We start from the raw sequence: 27,443 nt of genomic DNA on the forward strand, positions 1-27,443 counted from the left end.
GATGAAATCCCAGTAGTTCAGATTATCTCCTCTACTTTGGGATTCAGGCAGTTTAAGGCCAGGGACCTAAATTCACAAAGAGAGAGCCATCACCTCTGGAATGAAAATTCCTGCTAGAACTTACTCGTTATTTATGCTCACATCTTTACTGGACGGATCAAAGCCTTGTGCTGTGCAACCATCGTCTGTTCTAACAGTACACTCTTTTACATTCCCCCCCCCCCTCCTGCTTTCAGAAACTTTGACAGCAATTTATTAGAAAATAGCATCCATTCCCATAGCAGCCACCATTGTGAACAGATGACTTCCAGGGTGCTTTCCCTACAGGGGTGGGTGGCCTGTACCTGCAGTCAGGCCGGCAGCAGCATTGTGTGCACAGGGTGGCGTGTGTGCCCTATCCAGAGCCCTGCTCAGGCACCTGTATTCATGGCCTTCTGCAGACGCAAACCATAATGTTCTTGAAAAGAAAGGAGTAAAGTATTTTCATTGTTCTTTTTTACCCTTTGCCTTCTTCTGGTTCTGTCATGAACATGTGTTTTCTCTAAGGAAAGAGGTCACCATCTGACCCTTTGATTTATCCTATAATTCCCAATTGTGCTTCACAGAACAAAAAGCCTTTTCAGGAGGACAGTGGGAACATTTTTCATTACTCTTTCTAAGAAAAAGAAAACTAGCGTAACATAATAGAGTGGTGGTTCTATAGCATTAGAGGTCTACCTGTCTCTTTTACTCATTTCTTTCTGGAAGTTCTAAAAGCAGAGCTTTCTACTTGCTTCTGGTGGGGGGGGGGGGGAAGGATGGGGGGGAGGGTAAATGTGCACACACGTGTGTGTGTGTGTGGTGTTAAATAAGATGAAACAGTTAAATAATTGGAGAAAAAATAAGCCACTTTTTATCCTCCCCACTCCCCTTTGACTAAACATGTCCACGCTAACCAGCTTTGCTAAACATCCCAGCACGTGTCCTTACTGACCTCATCAGACAGCAAGGCCAACACCTAATAATACTCTTTGGTCAACAAACAGGTATTTAGTATTTGGGAAAAAAATCCCTTTGAAAAGATTTGACTTTTCCCTCTTAAAAAACAACCGAGTTATTTAAAAAATAGTGGCACATTAGCAATTGCAATTGTCCCCACCCCCCATGGGATCCCTCCTGCCTGCTCTTGAGGAAGAGTAGCTTCCTCTACACTGAACTTGGTGTTCTCGCTGGAGCGGTGCCCCCACTGCTGCTTAGTTAGGTGACCTGTCTTCAGTTTATTTATGTTTTCTAGATGCTCTTGACGAGTAAACCATGGTGATGTGGGAAGAGGCTTGCCACTTTGACAAGATGATAGCACCCTTTGATGCTGGTGAGACCCCACAGGGAAGAACGGATATTTTGTAGAAGTCTTTTGTGAAGTAAGTGGTAGCCATGGGTGAGATATTGGAAATTGATTGATGTCCAGTTATCAGTACTTAGTGGGCAGTAGCAAGGATGCCGAACACCCTGCAGAGCATGGGATAGCCTTATAAAAGGAAGAAATGTCCCATCAAAATGTTAGAAATGCCCCTGGAGAAAAACCCTGGGTCTAATGTGTTTTGAGAAGGGAAGAGGGGCACCTGGGTGGCTCAATTAGTGAAGGATCTGCCTTCGGCCCAGGTCATGATCTCAGGGTCCTGAGATCGAGTCCTGCGCTGGGCTCTCTGCTCAGTTAGGACTCTGCTTCTCCCTCTCCTTCTGTGCTCTCACTGTCTCAAATAAATAAAATCTGAGAGAGAGGGAGAGAGAGAGAGAGAGGAAGAGAGAGAGAGAGAGGGACGGAGGGAGGGAGGTAGAAGGGAAGAATGTTGTCTTAAGTTCTTCTTAAACTCTCCATCTGACAGTTCCTCCTTTGTGTCATACGCACCCTTGTTGCTTCCCATTCCATGATGGGCCACTAGTCACCCTGCTTCTAGTCACTTTCTGACATTCCTTTCAGAACCTGTTGCTCCCCGTCCAGGACAACCAACATCGGGACCAGCTCCACTGTGCCTGTACTCTTCCCAATTCCTCTGTGTTTTGTATTTGATCCAACTGAGATTTTGGCATAAGCAAAGGGAATGACCTTGTAACCTGGAAAATATTTAGAATTTTATATTAAGAATGCTTTTTTCCAGAGTTCAAGGGTGATCTCTCAAGGGAGATCAAAGCACTGACGTTTGTGATCTTGTTAACCATTCTTAAATCTGAGATGCAAGTCTGAGATGCTTCAGTAGAACATTCTCTTCTTTTCATCTCTGACATGTGAACCTATCTTCCAGAAACTTCGTGCCATACCCATCAAATTATCTACCAGCTTTCTCAGCAGCACATTTCCTGAGGTCTTGGGTAAGTCTATCTAGAAACACAAACACACGCGCGCACACACACACACATGCATGCACGCACGCACACACACATACACACATGGTAATGGTATATTACAGCCTCTGGCACTAGTAGGGATTCAATCAAGACTTGTTGAATGAATGAATAAATGGATGAATGAATGAAAAAGCCCCTCTCTCCTCCCTTTGTATTTCTTTTCCTCCTCCTTTTTCTTTTTGCTAGGGTAGTTAGATTTGGTTTCCATTGCTTGAAGTTAATAATCCTGATGGATATTGAATTGAATTGCTTTTTTTTTTTAATTTATCTTCTGAGAGGCAAAATTTAATCCAAACCCAGTATTTGCCAACGGATAGAGTTTATCAGTTACCCTCTGTTCAACTCTGCCCTTGGGCATTAGATAAAAGCCCTTCTCAGAAATACAGTTGGATAATACCTGATTCATGACCCCATTTCAAATGTTTAGCGGTTTCTTCTGGTGCAGCTCTGTTGAACTGAAATGAGGTCTCCTAGCCTTGCTTTCTGGCTTTCTAGCACTCTGAGTAAATCACATGCACCAGAATTTCCATCCCCATGAATGCTGTCATTAGCTCTTCCTGACACCCTCACCTGAACCTTTCTGAGGACCAAGCCTTCACATATATCACCCCTTCTCTCTTTGTGCCCAGTTGCTTTCTGCGGGTAGCCATCTCTGTGACAAGAGAAAGAGATTCTGAGGGAGAGGGAGAAGGGGGTAGGGGAAGGGACTCTGACTTCTCAAAAAGCATCACTCATATGGTAAGTTGCCCACTTTTTGGATTGCAATTTTTCTGACCCAGTGATTAAACAGTGAGGAGTGGTAAAGTGGTCTTGCTCCTCATTTTCATGTGGGTATCACACAGCTGCTCTGTCTGCTTTGTCTTAGCTGTTAGAGGAAATTCCTCTCAAATTCTACAGATCAACTGAGTATCATTTCTAAGTGGCAGCCTTGGAAATGTATACATCCTTTTTTGGATTTGTTACAAACATTTTAGTAGAAGTTTGGAGAGATCATGTTAGAGCTTAACCTAGAGGCCTCGTGTTTATTTATGTACAAATGATTTTTTAAGTATTTTTAAGTTTGTCCAAATATGACACATACACTCATGGATGATCAAACTAGGACTTGCATTCACACACTTCATGTTTCACTAATGTGATTCTCCAACTGGGAGGTATAATTTCAAGCTCTGAGCTTTCACCATTGCCAGTGTTGAGACTCTGGTCCCTTGATCTTTATTATAAACCCTTCTAGCCATCAAAAAGGTATGAAAAGGCTCAGCAGTTAAGTTGTCGAAATATGCCTCCTACTTTGAGGCCCTCTATTCACTGTTGGACCATTGTTTCCGATGATTCTGGTAACCCTGACATGACTTTCAAAGTTTATCTGAAGCCTTATCGAAGGCAGGCACAACTTTCATTTTCCTCACTAATGAATGCTCTTGAAGTTCTTCTAATTCATTAAAATTAAATGCTTTGAATGTGGGAGTCATGCCTATAATTTGTAAGCATCCCAGAGACCACTTATACACTCTGTGTCTTGCACAGAGGTGATACTTAGTGGCTATTGGTTGATTTGATTACCATCAAGGCTGTGGTTGTTAGGTGTCAAGCGGTAGGCTCACAGATGGGGATATTGAATCTCAGGTCTACCAGTCTTTAGAAAACCATTATGTGAATGGAAGCATTACAATACATATTACATGTATTTATTGGCATTTTCTGTTTGTAGTAAGCACTTCCTATGTACTGTCTCATCTAATTCACTCATTTATTTATTTAAAAATGTATTATTGAAGTACAGTTGACACACAACATTATATTAGTTTCAGGTTATAGCACGGTGATTCAATATCCAAATGCCTTACAAAGTGATGACTACAATAAGCGTAGCAACCATCTGTCACTATAGAATGTTATGGCAATACCGTTGATCGTGTTCCCTAGGCCGTACTTTTACCTCCATGGCTTATTTATTTTATAACTGGAAGTTTGTTCCTTTTAATCCTCTTCAGCTATTTTGCCCATCCCCTCACCCTCCTTCCTTCTGCAAACCACCAGTTTATTCTCAGTATTTATGACTCTGTTTCTGTTTTTTTTTGTTCATTTGTTTTATTTTTTAGACTCCACACATAAGTGAAATCATATGGTAATTCTCCTTCTCTATCTGACTTATTTCACTTAGCAAAAACCCCTCTAATTCCATCCAAGTTGTCACAAACAGCAAGATCTAATTCTTTTTTGATGGCTGAGTAATATTTCATTGGGTGTATACACCACATCTTCTCTATCCATTCATCTACCAGCAGATACTTGGGTTGTTTCCACACCTTGGTTATTTTAAATAGTGCACCAATAAACATAGGGATGCCTGTATCTTTTCAAATTAGTGTTTTCATCATTTAATTTACTCTTTGCTGCAGATATTTATTCCATTTGTACCAACAGGAAAGTGCAGGCTCAGAAGAAGTGATTACATGGTCATAGTAACTAGAACAATAGCACCTATGTAAAATTACATGCTAGGAGCTAAAAAGGAAAAATCAGAAGATGATATATTTGGGAGAAATTTTTAAAGTGTGATGAAGCGTAAGCAAATATATCTGCTAGGGAGATAGCCTGGCCCAGAGACATAGCTGGCACTCAGTGGAGACTTGGGGTTCTAGAAGCATAGACTTCAGTAGCTGGAACTTTCACTTATGGGCATTGTCAAGTTTTCTTTTTCGTTTTTGTAATTTATATTCTGAAGAGCTACAGCAGAGAATTTGAGTGATAGCATAAAGGAATTTGGAATTTCTTTGAATGCTTAGCATTTTACGTTATTAATCGTGCTTAAGTTAGGCATCCAAAGGTCCTATCAGACCAGTAGCCCATTCCTGATTAGGGAAAGCCATGTTTCCCCTATTACTGGAGGCCTTGTCCTCCAACTGTCCTTAGGAGGGAAATGTTTCCCGTTCTGTATTTTCAGCTTAACAATCTTCCCCTTGAGGCACTGTAGTTTGATAGCGTAAGACCCAGCCAGTAGATGGGTATTTGTCTAGTGCAGCACAGTCCAATGAAATTTTCTGTAACGATGGATATGTCCTCTATCTGTTTGACTACTGTAAGCCCCAAGCCACACGAGGCTATTGAGCATTTGAAATGTGGCTAGCATGACTAAGGCATTGAAAATTTTATTTTATTTAATTTTAATTAACTTACAGTTAAATTTAAATGACCACATGTAACTAGCATTTGCCATGTTGGATGACACAGCTTAGCGTCTGGGAAAAAAAAAAGAAATGAATCAGTAATCAGTTTCAGGTTGCCCTCAGTCTGCTCTTCCTACCGAATTCTTGCCTCCACAGAGCTTTTTCCTGTATATGATCGTGTGATTCCTTCCTGTTCTCACCTCACTCAACTAACTTTCTCTCTAATCACTTGTTTCTCAGCATTTTAAAACAATTATCTGCTTGCTTCCAGCAGGAATTTCAAAATTGCTTTATTGGACAATCTTTTCATAGAAGCATTGTTTTCCTCATTTCTCCCAATATTTGGAAAATAAAACTAATAGTTTGCCAAAGCTGTTCCTTTTCATATTACTTATTAATGCAGCGAGGTATTTCCCAAAGTGTGGAGCATGTGCCCCCAGTGGCATGAAAGACAATTTTAGGTGATACGATACTACACATTTATATGACTTTATTACTTATTTTTATTCTAACGACTATTGGGGAAATGTGATTAGTACCTCAAATGTGTAATTTCATGGATATTATTGCTTAACATGAAGCTAAAGTAGACGTTTATATTTTACAAAGAGAGTCATTTACAACAATATTAAGTAAATAGTAGTACAGGTGGTATGCAGATATGGCAAAACTCATTAATTTATTTAAAAAATGTGAACTCTGAGAAATGCAGTTGTTAAATAAACTTTCTGTATTGACTCCATTCCCTGCTGTTCCCTGCACGTTCTCTGAGCTCCAGCCCAGTGCCCAATCACCTGCGAACACATTGAGCATTTCTCCATCAGGCCTTTGTTGATTTGGTTACCCTTCCAAGGCTGCCCTTCTGTCCTGGACCTCTCATTCTTCACTAGGTGAAATTCTGCACAGCCATCGAGGCCAGATCAAATCTTTGTAGAAACCGTCCATGCCACCCTCTTCTTCCTTGACTCCTCCATAAAGTAAAACTCACCTACCTTCTTAACCTCATGGCATGTTATTCATTCTTCCAGCGTAGCGCTTACTTTTGATGGTTGAGTTGGCTTATGTGTGGATCTGTTTTACTCCCTGGGATTGAGAATTCCTTGAAAGGAGAGACATTGTCATAATCATCTTTAAACCTTAGTGCAATCACAGTGCCTGGCACATAGCCAGTGTTTGTAAAATATTTATTAGGGGACAAACTGTGTTTTTAAATCAAACTGAGTTATGTGAAGCCAATTATAAGCACCCTTGCCCCTTTCTGCTTATAGTCAATACATTTGCAGGCAGCCGTTGGCTACACTAGGCTAGTCGATGCTCAGAATGGCAGGTTACATGTAGTATTAGCCGAAAGGAAACACATAAGGATTTAAATCTGAGAGGAAAATGGCAAAGCTTTGCAAAACTAAAACAAATGACTTTGTAAAAATAACTCACACTGCTGCTACCAAAGAGATTTTAGACTGAGAATTTAATTTATTCAAATAATGCAGGCTAACATGCTCTGCTTTATTTCGAGGAAAAAAAAAACATCTTTTTGGTTTCAATTTCAATTATGCACCTTGTCTATGCTGATTTCTGTCATCATTGCTTAATGCTTCTTTTCACTTTGTTTAGCAAGCTATATTGCAAATATAACATTACATAGCTCTTTGCTATTGAGGTCAGATAAGATATATACAGAGAATATCTGAATACAGTACATTTTCTGCAAACGTCCTTATGTGAATGAGTCATTTACTTATGTCTAGGACAAAGTATTCAAGAGAGCCAGTATTTATAGAAACCATTTCTGTTTGAATAAAAAGTTTACTACACTACTTTCTAGAAAGCTCTTGGACTTTTCTTAAAGTGTTTTTTTTTTTTTTGGTTTAAATATGCAATATATTTGTTTAGAAAATATTTCCTTTCATATGAGCTTTCCTCCAACTTTAAATAAAGTCTAGTAGCTAAGAGCTTATTCCATCTATATATTTTGTTAACAGAATCTGATTTTTGACAATGTGTGGGACAGATTCCTAAGTCTATTTCTTCATTGTCAGTTAATCATTTGACAAATACTATTATTTGCTGGACTCTGTACCAAGTAGTGGCATAGAAGCTGAATAAGACATGAAGCTTTTAGTCTCCAGAGAACCATATAGGAAGATGATGCTGTGTTTGGTGCACACAAAGAGTGCTGTGATTGTATGAGGACATCTAACTGGATGATGGGGTCAGGAAAGCTTCTCGGAGGAGGCGACTCCTGAGGTAGTTTTTAAACAGTAAGTAGGTCAGCTGGTCCAGGAAAGAAGGGAAGAACAGTCAGATCGAGTGGTATGTGGGAAGGCCCCTAGGCATGAAACAATCCCTGACAGTAGGGAAACAGAGCATTCTTTGTGGCTGTGCAAAGGGTGCTCTCACTGGGGAAAAGAAGGAAATGAGGCCAAAGGGGGTTAACATATGGTCAGAATATGAATGGACCTTCCACTAAGCTAATGAATTTGAATTTTGTCCTGATTGCTGGTGGAGCCCTTGATGGGTTCATAGCAGGGAAGTGACGAGTTAGATTTGTATTTTGGATAAGGGCACTCTGGCAGCTTGATGAAGTGTGTACTGAAGTAGGGCCAGACTGGGATAAAACACCCAATTAAAAGTGGGTGTTTTATCACATCCACTGATGTGATCCCAGTCACTGTAGTGACTGTACTAAGATGAAAAAAAGCCTGGGCAAGGCTTAGTGATACGAGTGAATGGGGAAGGGCAGGAGGGGATTTTAGGAGATGACACTGTAAGACTTTGTGCCTGTAGGGTGAGTGGGAGTTGCAGTGTTGATGATACCTCCCAGGCTTTGCTTGAGCACCTGGCTCTGATATAATGTTATTCATGGAGCCAGGTGTCATAGCCGGAGGAGGAGGTGGGTCAGTGGGGTTTGAAACACAGTGTTTATAATGCACCTCTGAGACATCAAGTGTCAGGATTCAAGATTATCTGAAAGTTCTGAGGAAGAAGGAGAGGTCAGAGAACAATTGAAAGTACCAAGAGATAGCCAAAGCCAAATATGTGGCTAAGATTATCCAGGGATCATGTTCTGAATAAGAAAAGCAAAGAGCCAAGGTTGAGGCTCTGGACAAAACCAACAGTTAAGAGGCAATTGGTAATGGATGTTATATGTGGTAATTGGTGTTCATTAGGCTTATTGTGGTGACCATTTTATAATATATACAAATACTGAATCATTATGTAGTGCACCTAAATTAACATAATGTTTTATGTTTATTATATCTCAGTAAAATTTAACAAACAAAATAAAAAATAATAAAAGAGAAAAGAATAATAAAAAAATTGAGTCTGTAACTTCAGAAAACTAGATGAAAACAAATTTAGGCAAAAGCCTGACATTTTCCTGCTATGAGTCCAAATGTGTTAAAAAAAAGAACAATAGTCCAGAAACCAGTCACAAAAGGACAAATATTGTTATAATTTTACTTATAAGAAGTACCTAGAGTAGTTGAATTTATAAAAACAGAAATTAGAATGATGGTTTCCAAGGGCTAAAGGGAGGGGTGAAAGGAATGGGGAAATTTCTGTTTAATTGGAGGAGAGTTTCTGTTTGAGAGGATGAAAAAGTTCTAGAGATGGATAGTGGTGATGGTTGCATAACACTGTGAATATACTTAATGCCATGGAAGTGTACACATGGCTTGTTTGATTTTATGCTGTGTATTTTACCACAAGAAGAAAGAGTGAATAAGTTTTGTATTTATAGAAGATATTTAGAGAAATGGTATGTTTCTCAAATTTCACCAGTTAAAAGAATAAAAAAAGTAAAATAAAAAGAGAAAGGAAGGAAGAGAAAGAAGAAAGAAAGAAAGAAAGAAAGAAAGAAAGAAAGAAAGAAAGAAGAAAGAAAGAAAGAAAGAAGAAGAAAGAAAGAAAGAAAGAAAGAAAGAAAGAAAGAAAGAAAGAGGAAAAGAAAAAAAAAAGAACAGACAATTGGTGGAGAAAGAAGCCTATAGCATAAATGGAGAACCAGAGGTGGGCAACAACAAAAGAAGCGTTCTTCTAGAAGCAGGAAGAGTAGAAAGTCAACAGTGTCAAATGCCACAGAGTGTGCAGGTAAAATAAGAACAGAGTGAAGTCCATGGGCTCTGGAAAATGCAGGAGATATGGAAGTTTTTGTTGACCTTAGTAAATGTTGTTTCAGTGGCAGGGTGGGACAGAAACCATGTTTGAGCAAATTAAAGAGTGAATATAGAGCAGAATGGAATTATAGACAAGAATTCAAAGCTCTTCTATATTGAGTGTTTAGAAGACTACTTGGGACGAGAGACATCTTAGTTTTGTTTTGCTTTTAAAGATGAAGGTTCTTCAAACATGTTTGTATGCAGAAAGATAATAAGTGGGATGGAATCCAAGCATGGGAAGAGAAATCAGCCTTAGGTGAGAATGAGGGAGATACATGTACTAGGCAGAAAAGGAGGAAAAAATGTTTTTAAAGAAAGATATTTGTAGGGCAGAAAGAAAGTTGAGGAAATTTTCACTGGATAATGTTCATTGACTCATTGAGGAATGAGAAAAGAGAAGGTGACAGGGGGTTTGAAGAGAGGCAAAGTTCTGTGCATCTTTTTCAGGCTTATGGTGACCGGAGGGAAGGAACAGAGAATTTGAAGGATTGAGCTGATTAGGCCAGGAATTTTGTCGGATACTGTAATTGGAGAACAAAGGAGAGCAAGGAATAATTTAAAAGAATGATTGAAATGATAGTCTAATGGACAGAAGCTATTTAGGGAATTTCAAAATGTTGCAATAAATGGGAAGAAATATGACAATTTACCAAGATTTGTTTATTTTTAAAAAATTTTATTTAAATTCAATTTGCCGACATATAGTAGAACATGCCGTGCTTATCTCATCATTTAAAAGGTAAGCAACATCTAGGGAGAGGGGGGTATGAGCAAGTTTCCATGAAGAGAGTACTATGTAAGAATCCTGGAAGTGAAGGAGAACGTGTGTTGGGTTCCATTCAGGGGCCTCATCCCTTTGAAGACAGCAGGCTGTAGTAGGGAGGAGGCAGTGGGAGTGGAGTGAATGGATTCAGGAGACATTCTGGTGCTTGAATGAGATGTTGAAGGTGGGAGAGAAATGTTGCCATTAAAATGATTCCTGGGCCCACTTCTAACATATGTGCGGAGGGGTGCTTCCCCAATCACCATCGAGCAATTTCAGACAACAGTAAGATGTCTGAGAATTCAACTAAATTCTGACAGAGGTTAAGGGTTCAGTCCTATAAGAACCCTCCCAGCACCCCTAACACCCACACAACTTCAAAAGCCAGTTATAAATCCCAGGCTGTTACTGTGCTTCTGATGGACAGACTCAGATTGGAGGTTACCACGACCCTCTCTTTAGACTTTAGATGTAAGTCACAAGTCCATATTGTTCTTTATACTTCTGACTGGCTGTAAATCAGAGGTTCCCACAACCGCCTTCTCCTCATGTTTGTTTAATTTGCTAGAGCAGCTCTCAGAACGCAGAGAAACATTTTACTTACTAGATTACTGGTTTGTGATGAAAGGGTATAACTTAGAAACAGCCAGATGGAAGGGATGCATAGGGCAAGGATGGGGAAAGGGCACAGAACTTCCATGCCCTCTAGCTACGCTACTCTCTAGCACCTCCACTTACTTGTTCACTCACCCAGAAGCTCTTCAAACCCAGTCCTTTTGGGTTTTAATGGGGGATTCATTACATAATCATGATTAATCATTAGTGATCATTAATGATTGAACTCAATCTCCAGCCCATCTTCTCCCCATAGATTAGGAGGGTGGGGCTGAAGGTTCTAACTCTCTAATTACAGGGTTGTTTCTTCTGGGAACCAGTCTCCATCTTTAGGTATGGTTCAAAAGTCACCTCATATATACACCAAAAGGCATCTTAAGTGGTCACATTACTTAGGAAATTCCAAGGGGTTTAGGAGCTGGGAGTCAGGAACCATGGACAAAGATGAAATATATGAGAAATATATTTCTTATGTTAACCTTAAAAATACAATATTTTACTAGCCAAAAATGGGTTTATTTGGGAATAGCAGAGAATTGCAATTCAGGACATGCAAGCTATGGAAAAACCATAGGGAAGACTGGAGAGTCAGTTTTAGGAGGAAACTCAAAGGATTGTTTTGAACAAAAGATCACTGAATAAGAGTCTCGGATTGTGGCAGTTTCTTACTCGCTGTAGGCGATGCTGATTAGTGTATTATTGCTGGGACAGGGAGGGATCTTCCTTCTTTCTTTCAGGAGATGAATTTCTGTGTGAAAAATGTCCTCCTGTGTCAAGATAAAAACTATTTTCCTCCTCCCTGCTGGTTATGCAGGCTGCAACGAATCGAATGTTCATGAGAGCTCCTCCTTCAAGGGCTTCCATACTCTATTTATAAATCATAATATCGCAGCCATTCATTGGATTAGTGAAGAAGTCATTTCAGGAGAAGAATACTGAGTTCAGTTTTAGCATCTGGGGTTTGAGATGTTCGTGGGATACATAAGTGGAGATGTTCAGTAGAGAGTAATTTATACTAGTCAGAAGCTCTGGAAAAAGACTTTGACCTACATAGAAATTTTAAAATCATGAGCTTATAAATAACAACTTAAGCCATAGAAATAGATGAGATTGCCTACAGAGAACTTGTGGAGCAAAAGAGGATCACAACTAAGGGACACATGGAGAAAAAGGTTCTTGCAAAAGAAATAGAGAAGGAACAGTCAGAGTAAAAAATCCAAGAGTACTGAAACTGAAGAAAGTTTCAGGACAGTCATCTGGGTTATATGTTGTATACATTAAAAATATGAGTCAATAAATAAAGACCGAGAGAAGTGTCTGTAGGGTTTAGCAACTAGGAGGTCCTTGGTAACTTTGGAAAAAGCAATTTCTGTGAAGTGGTGAGTGGGAGCAGTGTGGGCAGAAACCTCGCTGCATAAAATTGATGAGTGGGTGGAGGTTAGGAGAAAGAGACAGCAAGTGTAGACAACATTGTCAGAAGCTTCACTGAAAAGGAGAGAAAATGCCTTTAACTAGAAGGTATTCATTTCCTCTGACATAAACTCAGAGGTAGCATTATTATTTTTTCTCTTTTCAGAAGAGAAAGGTTTGAACATGTCTGAATGCTTACAATAAGGAGACAGAAGAAGGGAGAGGATAAAATACAGGAGAGGCAGCAGTACTTCCTTGATCAGGTTCCTTCAAAAAGCAAGAGGCCACAGGATCCAGCACATAGGTGAAGAGCATAGCCTTAGGAAGGGTGGAGGATACCTCCTTTATGAAAGGTGAGAAGGAACAAAAGAGGTAAATTTGTACCATCGGTTGTGGGAAACTGAAGGTGTTCTCAATGGCTTCTATTTTCTCTGGGAAGTAGGCAGATAATGAAAGAAGAGGTGGTGGAGATGGTACAGGTGATGGTGATGATATATACTTTGATATACATATTTTAGAAGGCACTCAGCTTTTTGTGATGATAAGGATCATGGGAGTGAAGAGTTAAAGAAAAGATCCTTTTCTTTACGCCTGGGTGGCTCAGTCGTTGAGCGTCTGCCTTTGGCTCAGGTCATGATCCCAGGTCCTGGGATTGAGTCCTGCATTGGGCTCCCCGCAGGGAGCCTGCTTCTCCCTCTGTGTGTCCACCTCAATCTCTGCGTCTCTCATAAATAAATAAATAAAATATTGAAAAGATCCTTGAAACTAAGGAACAGAGCTCTTGAGGCATTTGGTGGCTCGTTTATTCGAATATTTAAATGAAAGTAGTCATGGGAATAGAAAGAAGGAGAAACAGTGAGTCAGACACTAAAATGATCAGTTAATGAGAGGGATTGGCAGCAGATCTGTAGATGACAGCAATAAGAAGGGGTAGCAGGTCGTCAAGTGTGATGTCCTTTAAAGAAAAGATGTCATTTTTTTAGAAGTGGGAGGAGAAATGTTGTGAAAGCAGCAACAGGAAGCAGGTGGTGCCTACCCTACTTCTGGGACCAAAGGTGAGCAGGATGTAAGGGAAAAGGCAGCATTCACTTGAAAGAGCTGCAAGGAAAGAGATGTCATCAGGGGATATTCAAATTTCAATTAGGCCAAAAACGTGAAGATGCTGAGGATGAAAAGAGTAGTTTTCTGCTAACATATCACAAGTTCTAGAAGACGTAGAGAAAAAGTGAAGGGTGTGGGAAAGGTGGAAGATGATCTCAGAATAAAGGTTATACAGATATCATTGTACCTGGGTGATGGTTGATGATTTAGGAAGCTTGGGGTTTTGAAGGTAACAAATAATCAGATGTGAGACTTGATGGCATACAGATGATAAGTAAAATCATGGGCATGGTGAGCTTATCTTGGACATATAGAGTTACAAGGAAGGGCTCTAGAGACTGAGACTTGAGATATTCTGACACTTGATGGCTGGGTATAGAAATATAGGAGAAGGAGCTTAGAGAGAAGGCCAGGAAGGAATCACAAGGTTAGAGGACAATCAGGAATACGTGGGTCATGATGAGATTCACTGGGAAAATATGTTTTCCAAAGAAAGGATTAGTTAATATTGGCAAAGGTTCAAAGGAGGAATAAATACCCCATTATAACACAGAGATCATTGATAATCTCAGTGAGTTTTGTGTAAAGTCACTGCACAAAAGCCAGATTGATCGAGGAGAAGTGAGAAAACCAGAATAATGAATTAGCAAGTTCAACATTTGGCTTTAAGGGGATGATGAGAAATGAGGGGGGCGGCTCCGGAGCTAGAGAAGGCATGTGTTTTTATGATAGGAGAAACTTGAGTATGTTTGAAAATCTATAAGACAAGGAAGAAGTTTTATGTACAGGAGAAAGAATAGTGATGAGGAAAGTTTCCAAGAAATGGAGAAGCATGATACAATTGGTTTTTGTTGTTGTTGTTTGTTTGTTTTCCCCTCAGAGAACACACTGGGAAATTGGGTTGGGAGGTCAAAGAGTAGAATAACAGAAGAAAGTCTGGGAGATAGTTAGTGGTCTTTGTGTGACTCCTTGAACCTTTAATCTCAGATGTTTAGTTTTAGCCAATCAAGGTAATGTCACTCCCTTGCCTCAATAGTCCAGGACTGGTATTTGACCCAATCATGGCCAATGGGTAAGAGAGAAGTCTGCTCATGGGTTTCTGGAAAGGAAGACATGGCTCCTTTCTTCTCCTGGATGATGGTGTATTTGGATATGACACCCCAAAATGCAATATACTGGCAGCCCTGAGGGGAACCGAGCTGAGGGCATAACCAATTCATTGAGGCTCCATAGAGAAAGATGGAAAGAAGCTAGGTTTATGATCATATCTTTAAGACACTGTTAACTCTTCTTTTTTAAAAATATTTTATTTATTTATTCATGAGAGACCAAGAGAGGCAGAGACACAGGCAGAGGGAGAAGCAGGCTCCATGCAGGGAGCCCAACATGGGACTTGATCCCGGGTCTCCAGGATCACACCCTGGTCTGAAGGCAGTGGTAAACCGCTGAGCCACCTGGGCTGCCCACTAATTCTGACTCCTACCCAATCCCTGGACTTCTTTTTATACAAAGCAATAAATTTCCTATTGTGTGAGCCAATTTGAGTTAGAGTTTTCAGCTACTAGCAGTTGGATATATCCGGACAAATGCAGTAGGATTAGTCGTTCTCAAGACTTAGTACTGATGCAAGTGTGCTGGCTGGCTTATAAGGCTAGGTAATATTCATATTTTGAGATCCCATCAGAAATATGTGGCCTTTATACTGGTTCTAAATAGAACTTTGATGCTATTTATTGTTTCTGGATTGTATAAACCTCAGTGCAGGGTGACAGAGACATTATTTTAGGACTGAATCAATACATAAATAGCTAATGCTCACAGGGTCTTATGATCTTGCAAAGTTCAGCTCTAACTGAATTTACCATGGAAAAAATTGGCCTTCTGTAAGGTTTTTGGCCTTTATGAAACTTATTAATAAGCAAACAATATGGCATGTTCAAGTCTGAGTCACAAAACAAGAAACTGGCATTAGGTACAAAATTAGGAGCTCACTTGGGTTTCCAGGTAAACAAAAATATCACATCCCTATTTTCATATATTTTTAAGGAAGTATAAGTAGAAAGGCTTTAAAAATAGAGTTTAGAAATAGAAGAAAAGTTGTTACTGGGGCTGGAGGTAGACTATTTGCCTTTTCAATATTTGACAATTCGATGTTGAAAGATAGCCAATGTGAGATAACTTACTCTCATTGACTTTAAACAACTATTGACTTGTACAACTACTGCAGGGAAAAGGAAAATGTAGTGCATCCAATTGGATGAAAAACTCAAATATGTTCAACTTTTGATTTGAAAAGTGAGAAAAAAAGCATATTTACTATCTTCCTTCCCTCCCAACTTTGATGCCAAAGTATGTTGACTAGAAAATGATGTCTCACTGCTTATTAATTTTCTACTTCTTTATGTCAACGTAAGACAAGAAAATGTTGAATTGTGGTTGAATTCATCTGTTGGGAAATTGAAGGTTTATCAATGAGGAAATGATAGATATCTCGAGAGAATGGAAGCACAGTTATCAAATTAAAGAATCTGCCTGTAGGTTTACTAGTTATTTGTTAGTTTAAGTAAGAAACTGTTGCAGCTCTTGGTGGCCTCTAGTCTTCCGCCTTAGCTGCAATCTGCTCAGGAAGATGTCTTGACAACACCAAGAACTCAGTTGAGAAAAAAAATGTGTCAGGGTTACACTTCTATATTTTCCTTTCTTTTTGAAACAAAATATTTTTTGATCAAATTTATACCTGCACATGGTTTAAAGAGTCATATCTATAAGGTTTTGTTAAGTAAAACAGTAGTGCTCCTCCTCCCTCTCCACAATTTTTCCCTTCACCATAGGCAATCACTTTCCATTCTTTTTTTTTAAGATTTTTAAAAATTTATCCATTTACGAAAGAGAGAGAGAGAGAGAGAGAGAGAGAATGGCAGAGACACAGGCAGAGAGAGAAGTAGGCTTCATGCTGGAAGCCCGATGTGGGACTCGATCTCGAGTCTCCAGGATCACACCCTGGGCCAAAGGCAGGCACTAAACTGAGGAGCCACCCCGGGATCCCCCTCACTTTCCATTTTTTTAGTTGATTCTTATATTGATTTCTCACCATGGAAACAGCAGTTTTAGCTTTCTTTTTTCCTGTCCCCATATATATGTGTATCATTTCATTCTCTCATCAATCAAATGTAGTTATAAATACATTTAGATAAAAATTCAGTGTCTATATGGTTATGGCTCAGAAATACTGTTCAGATCAGTTAGAGAGCTATAATTACTTTTCATCTCCTGCCTCAACAACTATTGGTTATTGCTGAAGTTAATAATTGCCATTTTCTTAAAATTCCTTTTTACTCATTAAATTCAGTTACAACTTCTCTACCAGTTGTCTAAATTTACACTCAAGAGGTTAAGATGCATTAGGGTTTTTTTTTTATGCATTAGGTTTTGCTTGTTGGTTTCTTTGTTTGTTTTATCAATTTCATCTTGAAAAGACACTCTCTCTTGGCATTTTCCAATGTAGACTATTTGTCCTCAATGACTTGCGCACACCTATAGTTTTGAGATCTCCTATCATCATCATCACAGGTATTCCCTTTGCTTCTCTCCTGTGTTGGATCTCTTTATTCCTATTTCTCCTTCTTCATGGAATACCTCAACATGGAACACATGCTGGAATACATGTATTTGGTGGAATTCATCAACAAGTACCTTCCTGATAAAAGGTGCATGGGAGGTAAATACTGTGAGTCCTTCTATGTCTGAATGGATTTTTACCTATACTCAAGAAGATTGATAATTTGGCTGGATATAAAATCCAAGAATGAAAATAATTTTCCTCCAGAATTCTGAAGACGGTTGAACCGTCTTCTAATTTCCATTGTTGTTACTAAGGAGACCCAAACCACTCTGGATTTTATTTCTCCTCCAGAAGCTAAAATTCTTTATCCCCAAATTATTTGATTTTCATGATAACATACTTGGTATACTCTATTGTGTTTGGCCTTTTTAGACTATTAACTCATGTTTTTGCAGTTTTAAGAAATTATTGCATTATTTCACTGAAATTTCCTCCCAATTTCTCTGTTCTCTTACAAGGAACACCTATTTTTCAAATGCTGACCCCCCTTAACTGACTTTCTGATTTTCTTAACATTTTTATCTTTTTCCACTTTTTTTTTTAAATTTCAAAGTGAATTCATTAGATTTATCTTGCATGCCATCTGTTGGGTTTTTCATTCCTCCTTCAAATATTTTAATTTCTAAAAGTTGATTTTGTTTTTTGTATGTGTGTCATTCTGTTTCTACTTGAAGTTTTCAAAATCTTCTCTTACTTTTTGAGGATATAGGTGATGTTTTTTAACTTTATTAAGGCATATTTTGCATATCATAAAATTCACCCATATCGTGCTTACAAATCAATGATTTTTAGTAAATTTATCTAATTGTTCAATAATAAGTTTTATTTTATTATGTATTGTTTATTTATTATTTGCCGTTTTTTCCCCCAACTTTAAAATTTTTCTCTTGCTCTTTTTTGTTGGGTGCTTTGTTTGTTCAAGTCTGAGATTTGGAAATGTTGATTCTTCGTTAACAAGAGCCAGCAGGAAATATAGGATTCCTTCTCTCCCCTGGCCTGTCTCCGCTGAAGCCACCACCATACCTTGTTGGCTGGGCACTAGAAGAATCTTCCATGTGTGTGGATACTGGATGACAAGGGCAACCTCCTTCTGTGGTTGCAGGGCTTATGAACGCTACAGTATCTTTCGGCTTTACACATCTCTAAAGTATTTTTAAACTATTTTGTGTACATGGCTCAGTGCACTCCTCCCTTTGCTTGCTTTTATAGTTTTCCACCTGATGTGAGGGGTGTATAAACAACATCTTCCATGACTATGATTTTTTCTTGTCATTTACAGTCTCTAAAGTTCTTGTGTATGGTCTGGAAGAGCTGCAGGCTCTTTAGGGAGACACCAGCACTGGGCCTAGCTCAGCTTCTTTTCTTTTCCTGTCTGTGCTTGCTGGCAAGCTTATTAACATTGAGTGCAGTTAGGTTTCTTGTTCCATTATTAATTATCTCCACTTCTAAAACATACTGTAAATTTATGAGCAAGAAGATGTCTGCATGGTTGGGCTTTCCACTGGAAGAGAAACGTTTTAAAGCTAGCATTTCAGACTAGTAGTGGAAGGTTACCATTCACCAAGCAGCTGAGGCTCCTGTCACCTCCCTCAGGATGCCTGGCTCCCAGTGCTTCAGTACTCCACCCAGAGCAGCCACCATCTTGGGAGAGCAGCCTACTATTTGCTATTAATCCTCCCTTCCCAAACTTGTCCCAGGCAACCACTACTTTACATTCTATCTCCATAGATTTGCCTGTTCTGAACATTTGATATAAGTAGAATCAAATGTTCTGTGCTCCTTGTGTCTGCCTTCCTTCACTTAGGAGAATATTTGAGGTTCATCCATCTCAGCATGTGTGTATCAGTCGGTGATTCCTTTTTACTGGTGAGTAATATTTTTCTTATAGCACATTTTTGTCTATCCATTGATCAGTTGATTGACTTTTAGGTTTTTTCCAATTTGGGGCTATTATGAATAATGATTCTAGAAACATTTATATGCAAGTTTCTGTGTGGGTATATAACATATGCATTTCTCTTGGGTAGATACCTGGAAGTGGAATATCTAGGTCAAGTGGTAACTTTATGTTTAACTTTTTAAGAAACTTCCAAACTGTTTTCCAAAGTGGTTCACCATTTTATATTCCTAGTAACAATGTATCAGTGTTTCTGTTCTTCACATCTTGCCAACATTAGTGATTGTCTTTTTTATTATAGCCATCCTAGTGGGTGTGAAATGATATCTCATTGTGGTTTTAATTTACAGTTTCCTACTGACTAATGATGTTTACATGCTTATTAGCTATTCATACATCTTCTTTGGTGAAATGTTTATTCAAATCTTTTGCTTATTTTTGAATGGTTTGCTTGCTTCCTATTGAGTTGTAACAATCCTTTATATACTCTGCAACTGTTTATCTGTATATCCTTCATCAGATGTGTGTTTTACAAATATTTTCCTCCTGATCTGTTGCTTGTATTTCCATTTCTTTTTTTAAAGATTTTATTTATTTGTTTATTTGTTTATTTATTTATTTATTTATTTATTTATTTATTTATTTATTTTAGAAAGAGGGAATGGGAATGGGAGGAGCAGCAGAAGGGGAGGAAGAGAGAGGGAGAAAGAATCTCAGGAAGATTCTGTGTCAAGCACAGAGCCTGTTGTGGGACTCAGTCCTGTGATCCTGAGATCATGACCTGAGCTGAAATCAAGAGTCTGACCCTTAATCAACTGAGCCACTCAGGCACCTCCATATTTTCATGTCTTAATGATATATTTTAAAGCAGTTTTGAATTTTGATGAGGTTTACTTCAACTTTTTTGTTTATGGACCATGCTTTTAGTGTCATATCAAAAACTGCTTAATTCAAAGTCTCAAAGATTTTATCCTATGTGTTCATATAAAAGTTGTATTGTTTTTGATTATGCATTTAATTAATTAATTAATTAATATTTTATTTATTTATTTGAGAGAGAGGGAGAGAGACCACAAGCAGGGAGAGCGTCAGAGGGAGAAGGAAAAGCAAGCTCCCCGAGGAGCAGGACGTGAGGGGCAGGAAGCCCGACGTGGGGCTCTATCCCAGGACCCTAGGATCATGACCCAATCTGAAGGCAGGCACTTAACTGACTGAGCCACCCGGGTGCCCTTAGATTGCCCATTTAAATATGTCATCCAGGTCTGGATGCCTGGATGCACAGTCAATTGGGCACCTGTCTCTTGATTTTGACTTAGATCATGATTTCAGGATCATGAGATGGAGCTCTGCATCTAGCTCTGCACTCATGAGGAGTCTGCTGAGGATTCTTTTTCCCTCTGCCCCTCTCCCAGCTCAAGTTCTCTGTCTCTCAAATAAATAATAAATAAATAAAATATTTTAAAAAAATGTCATCCACCTTGAGTTAATTTTTGTGTATGGTGTGAGGCAAAAGTCTACGTTCATCTTTTGCAAATGGATATCCAATTGTCCCAGCACCATTTACAGGAAAGATTCTCCTCAATGAGTTTTTTGGGCAAATCACTCAATTGATCATAAATATAAGGACTTATTTCTGGACTCTCAGTTCTGTTTCATTGATTTCTGTGTCTTTCCTTAAGCCAGTATCATACTGTCTTGATAACTGTAGTTTGATAGTAAATTTGAAAGTGGGAAGTGAAAATCCTCCAAGTTCATTCTTCAAAATTGTTTAGAGTATAAAAGTAAGATATTTTGCATTTCCATAATAAATTTGTAGATCAGCTTGTCAGCTCTTGTAAAAAAAAAAAAGCCTGGATGGATTTTTATAGGGATTATATTAAATCTGTAGATAAATTTGAGGAGTATTGCTGTCTTAACCATATTATGTCTCCTGATTCATGAACATGGGATGGCTTTCCAGTTCCTTAGATCTTCAATTTATTTCAATAATCTTTTTACCACTTTTCAGGTATACATCTTGTACTACTTTTGTTGGATCTATTCCCTAAGTATTTTATTTATTTTTGATCTATTTTAATGGAATTGTTTAATTTCATTTTCAGACTGTTCATGACTAGTGTATAGAAATACAATTAATTTGTGTATAGCGATCTGATATTCTGCAACCTTGCTATATTTGTGTGTCATTTGTGTGTTAGTTGTAATAGTGATTTTTAATAGATTCCTTAAGATATTCTACATATAAAATTATGCCATCTGTGAATAGAGATAGATTTATTTTTTTATTTCCTATCTGGATGCCTTTAAATACCTTTTCTTGCTGATTGAATTGGCTAGATCCTCTAATACAACATTGAGTAAAAATGGTGAGAACAGATATTCTTGGCTTATTCCTGAACTTGGGGGCATTTGGTCTTTAAATACTAAATACGGTTTTTACTGTAGTTATTTTTAGGTGTTCTTTCAGATTCAGGAAATTCCCTTCTATAACTCATTTTAAAAAGATTTTTATTGTGCATGGGTATTGGATTTTGTCAAATGCTCATGAAAATGTGTTCTTTATTTGATTCATATGGTCTATGACATGAATTGATTTTCAGATGTGAAGCCAGCCTTGTGTTCCTAGGATAAATCCTACTTGGTCATGGCATATAATCTTTTTTTTTTTTTTTTGTATGTTGTTGGAGTTGCTTTTCTAATATTCTGTTGAGGATTTTTGCATCTATGTTTATGACTAATATTTGTCTCTTTTTATACAGCCCCAAGCCTAGAATAGGTCTTACATTTTTAATTAGATAAAAAAGGAATATTTCTTGACATGTGAAAATTATATGAAACTTAAATTTCAGTGCTTAGGTATAAAGTTTTATAGAAACACAGCCATATTCATTCATTTACCTATTGTCAGTGGCCGCGTTCACACTGCGACAGCAGAGTAGTTGCAAAAGAGACCATATGGCCTACAAAGCCTACAATATTTATTGCTTCCTCTTTTAGCAGAGAACATTTCTAACCCCTGCTATGGATTATTAGTAACTTTTTTTTCCTGCTCCTTTGTATATGTAGTAATTTTTAGTTACTTGTCGAATGTTGTGAGTATAGGCAATACAGATCTTGGATGATGGTATTTTTCTCAACAGAACATTAAATTTTAATCAGGAAGGCAAACATTGCCTCTATCATGTTGAGGTTTGATTTTTGGCTCTCTTAGGGAAGGTCTATCATTGTCCTTAGTCGTAGGGCATAGCTCTTACTGCTATGACATGGTCCTTATACTTAGGGTATGGCCTTTGAGTCTTCACCCGAAGCCTTGGGAGTTCACCAAATACTCTCTGTAATCACTGGGCATAAATCCCAACCTCTGCCCTCCCAACAGTGCTCCATCTAAAATCTCTGTCCTGCTCTACCGCTTTCTTTGCTGGGCCTCCCAGAACTGTGCTGTGCACACGTATTTTTCAAGAGTTGGCTCTGAGTGCAATTTTCACACGACGTTTTTAGGCTCCTTCTCCCAGGTCCCTCCTTTCTAAAACCCTCCCCAGAAAATCCCAGTGGTATTTGCAGTTCTAAACTCTAGGATCTGTCTCCTCTACCACTCTCTGATTGGGTACTATTTCTCTGAACATGGACATGCCCTCAAGGTGAAGCTGTGATGAATATGGGGCTCATCTAATGTGCTAATATGTTTCATTTTTTTTATGTTTCTTTTCTCTAGAGGATCATGATCTTACATTGGTTACTGTCTAATATTTAATACAGCTTTTAGAATTATTCATGGGGACAGTTAATTCTAATGCCATCCACCCCATCGTATTCAAATCCAGATCAATTGTTTTTTTGAATACCTTTTATGCCAGATTCTTTATATGCATTATTGCTAGTCTATGTGTGTCCTGCAAAGTATACATTATTATCCTCATTTTTATTGATTAGAAAACTGATGCTTAGAAAGTTTTAAGAACTAAAATTAACCCAGCTAAGTCAGTGGAGCTGGATTTGGAACCGAGATTTCTTTGGCTTCAATTTCTACTCTAACATAGTTTCTTCCCAGGTAGTCACTGGCAAGTCAGTATATAAATTCCACACGAATCACTACAATTTTATCAAAACTTTGCATTAATATTTTTGTGAATTAAAATGTTTAGAGGGAGAGGTTATTGGTGTCATCAGTTAAAAATGATAAATGAGGTTTATACAAGGATTTTGCTGCCCTATTCAGAGAGAATTGATATCTATATTTAAAATAGTGTTTGTAACTGATCATTTTAAAATATTTTACATGTTTGAATAAACCTTGTACTTCCTCTAAGAAATATTATTTCTTTTTTTTTTTTTAATTTTTATTTATTTATGATAGTCACACAGAGAGAGAGAGAGGGGGGCAGAGACACAGGCAGAGGGAGAAGCAGGCCCCATGCCAGGAGCCTGACGTGGGATTCGATCCCAGGTCTCCAGGATCACGCCCTGGGCCAAAGGCAGGCGCCAAACCGCTACGCCACCCAGGGATCCCAGAAATATTATTTCTTTTCATAATTACTACGCAAATTTTGAATTTATAATGCTACTAAATGCCTAGATAAGAGATTACTGAAGTCACATAAAATCCTCTTGCAAATGGTAAACTTAAGAATTTTCTTTGTTCTTTTTTCTCCATGTCTTATATGATAGAGAATGCACTTAGAATCCAATTCATATCTTAACTGTTAAGAATATTTTCTGTGTTTTTTTTACATCAGCCTTCTAAAGAAATTATTGTTGAGGGGGGGTGTCATTGGCTCTGTCTCTTCTTAATGTGGAATTTAAAGTTGCAATGAAACTTCTCTATAATATTTTCTTAAAACCACATATAAATTTTACGTAGTAGGGATGCCTGGGTGGCTCAGCGTTTGCGCGTCTGCCTTCAGCCCAGGGCCTGATCCTGGACTCCCCGGATCGAATCCCACATCGGGCTGCCTGCATGGAGCCTGCTTCTCCCTCTGCCTCTCTCTCTCTCTCTCTCTCTCTGTCTCTCATGAATAAATAAATAAAGTCTTTAAAATATTTTATGTAGTAATACTCCAACAAACCAAAATAATAAATTATCCTATATATTGCCAAAAAAGTTAAAACAGTGAATGTTTCTGGGGCATTCCTATGAAATGAATGTCTTTGTCCCCTCCTCCCTCTCCACCAATTTATATGTTGAAACCCCAATCCCCAGTGTGATAGTATTCAAGGGTGGGTCTTTGGGAGGTAATTAGATAATGAGGGTAAAGCCCCCATGAATGGTATTAGTACCCTTATAAGAGACATGAGAGAGATGATCTTTTTCCACCATGTGAGAATACAGCAAGAAGGTGGCCATTTGCAAACCAGGAAGTAGGCTCTCACCAGACACCGAATCTGTTGGTGCCTTGATTTTGGACTTCCTGGCCTCCAGAACTAAGAAATACATGTGTGTTGAGTCTGTGGCATTTTGTTATAGCAACCTAACCTGACTAAGACAGAAATCATTTACATATTTTTTTTGCTAATGTCCTGAGATATCAGGATGACCATGAGGAAACTGGTACTACTGGGTCATGCCATTGCCAAATATGGCAAGATTTTTGTTGTCGGGCACTTATCATGTCACTATGAGAGATAGGCCATTTTATGCCTTCAGAAATGGAATACTTGGCAAATAATACTTAGAAATTTTTTTTTTTTACTTAGAAATTTTTAACCTATCATAATGTAATCTGACCCTGGAAAATTAGCCCTTATTCCCAACTAATAACACCAATCTCCTTCTCTGAGCACTCCATGTCTCTTATCAGGAAAGGTTATTTATAAACCTGCAAACAGTGTTCAGAGTTTCCCCCAAAGAACTGTTTCCCAAACACAAAAGAAAGAGTCAGTGTGAACAGTCTTTGAAGCCTGTAGCTCATTGTCTGTTTCCTTGCTCTGTGCATCTTTCTTATATCCACCAATACGCTCTACAGACTGTCTTTAACAATGAGGAGCCTTGCTGAAGTTCTGCCAGTTTGATCTCCCAATTATTTTATCCGTTGCTTGGATCTAAATGTAAAGACCTACCCATTCTACTTCTTTCCCTTTCCTTCTGTAAGTTTCCAACCAGCTTTGTTTTCTTCTCTCCTGTGTGAATTCAATCATGTGAATCAAAACTCTGATGCTCTATCATTCTAGCTGCCATGTGTTTATTAGCGTGTTTTGAGTAGATTCAGCAAGATTTAAGAGAGAAAGAAAAAGAGTAAGAGAATGGTACAGATGGGCCACTGGGCACTTGGAGCAACACAAGCAATTCCAGGCGACTATTCAGCAATTTGGAGAGAATAATCAGTCACTTCAGGAGCATGACTGTGAACCTTTTATCCAATACAACACACCAGTACAGTCTATGTGAAACAGAGAAGTCAAAATGCCTGGTGACTCTGAGGACTGAAACACAGGCTAGATCCTACTCTTCCCTACATGAGTGGAAATGTCTTCAAAATGAGCACCATTAAAGAAGGTGGAGCTGAGAGTTAACTGCTACCTCCTAAAGGAATCCAACAAAGCTAGCACTGGGTTAAGTGAAAATCAGATGATGTAATAGTGAGAGTGGAATGGAAATTTTGCCATGGTGTGGCATCATTAACTACACCTGGTCAAAGAGGGGTGAACTGAGCAATGTGATCTTGGAATCCACATGCTCCGGCTATGAAAATATATACAGATCCACAGTCTATTGCCTTTAATCCCCTTTTCTTTTTTCCCAAGCTCATGGAAGATGGATTTTGAGGCCAAAGAGGCAGCAGAGAGAAGGGAAATAGGCCTTCCCCACATCTCTTTTGTTTCATTCCATGTCAGACTCACCATGTGACACATGTGCACTTTTAACACCTGTTTTCTTATCTCTCAAATGCTATTTTGCAGCTTCTTAGATGAGCATGAAGCACGGAATTGGAGGGTAAGAATGGATCTAAGGCTGTATAAATCCGATGCTCCCCTTTACCGGGAAGAATAATGAAAACATAAGGCTTGCGACTGCATTAGGTCTTTTCTTAACAGCAGGACAGAAATTTTACATCTCTCATCTTGTTCCTCTCCCATCCCGGGCTTCTTCCTTCCCGACTCAGGGGAGATTTAGATAATTTGGGTTCAGTGGTCCATCCGGAGAATGACCAGACACAAACGCAGACCCTGTAGTGCAGACACAGCACTGAGTCTGAGTTGTGATGTGCCAAAAAAACGTTCGAAAAGAAACAAGCCAAATGTGAAGGAAGAGGACCCTTCCAGTCATTACAAGGAAGACACATGAAATGACCACAAATGTTTTAACAGAGAGATTCCCACTATGATTTACTGCCAGGTTGAGATGAAGTGCATTTTGTTAATATCTCCTACATTTTGTGGGTCCCCCAAGGGTAGACTCATTGTGATCTATTAGAATTTTAATGCCCACGAGGTGACAAGCTTTGGTCCTGTTTGCAACAATTCTTCAGGGTGTCTTGTACAAATCTGAGGCGGAAAAATCTCAGAGCAAAAGGTTCTTGAGAAAGCACAGAACAGCATATTAATTATAAATGGGAAAATGTTCTAATTTGGGTTAAGTTTTGTAGAAAAAAAAAAGACCTCAGGGCTATTTCAGGCACTAACCGGGTTTTCCATAAATTGAAATATAGATGGAGGGTTTCTTTGGACAGCTGTTTCTTCAAATTTTTAATAGTCAAAGAAAGGGTGCCCCAATATTGTTAAAGGGATGGCATCTTCTTAACCAAACAATGAATCTCATCTTGTCATCCTCTCCTCTCCCTTTTGTTAATCACACATAGCACATTCCTTTCTGGAATGTCATTTTTTTTTTCCCCCAACCCCATTCTCCTTGGCAAATCACCAGTATTTTTTTATTTGTGCATTTGGCCTCAGTGGCGGTCTTAGCAGGCCTTCCTGTAAGCACGCTTATTTTATTTATTTATTTATTTATTTATTTATTTATTTATTTATTTAGCATGCTTACGTTTTAACCACGTTCAGGGCAAGTAATTCTACACGCTGCACCAACATGGAGAAAAATAAATAAATAAAAAATGCCTGTCATTTTTCACAGTCGGATCCCTATCCAGGCAATCTAGATAAAAGAAAATGTGAAAAAAAACACAACTCTCTTAAGAGTCAGTTATTTAACTGGAATCTGGAGCAATTGGCGTCGGAGATGCCCGAGCCAGGAAATCAGTTTCCTTCGAGAGAAATACGGTCTTGTGTTAGGTCTAAGTTTTTTGTGCCAGATTCTCAGGGGTTTGTCTCCCTTTGGGGAGTGGAGCTGCTCTGGTCGGAGCCCCAGTGAAGAAGCCATCAG

The 27,443-nt window shown here is 38.6% G+C and overlaps 1 pseudogene; it reads right to left on the reverse strand.

The window, feature by feature from the left end:
* Nucleotides 1–1,933: 1,933 nt before the first annotated feature.
* Nucleotides 1,934–25,972, reverse strand: LOC144317610 (protein LSM12 pseudogene; annotated as a pseudogene).
* Nucleotides 25,973–27,443: the final 1,471 nt, after the last annotated feature.

Source organism: Canis aureus, chromosome 1 (assembly GCF_053574225.1).
Source record: "Canis aureus isolate CA01 chromosome 1, VMU_Caureus_v.1.0, whole genome shotgun sequence".
Lineage (NCBI taxonomy): Eukaryota > Metazoa > Chordata > Mammalia > Carnivora > Canidae > Canis > Canis aureus.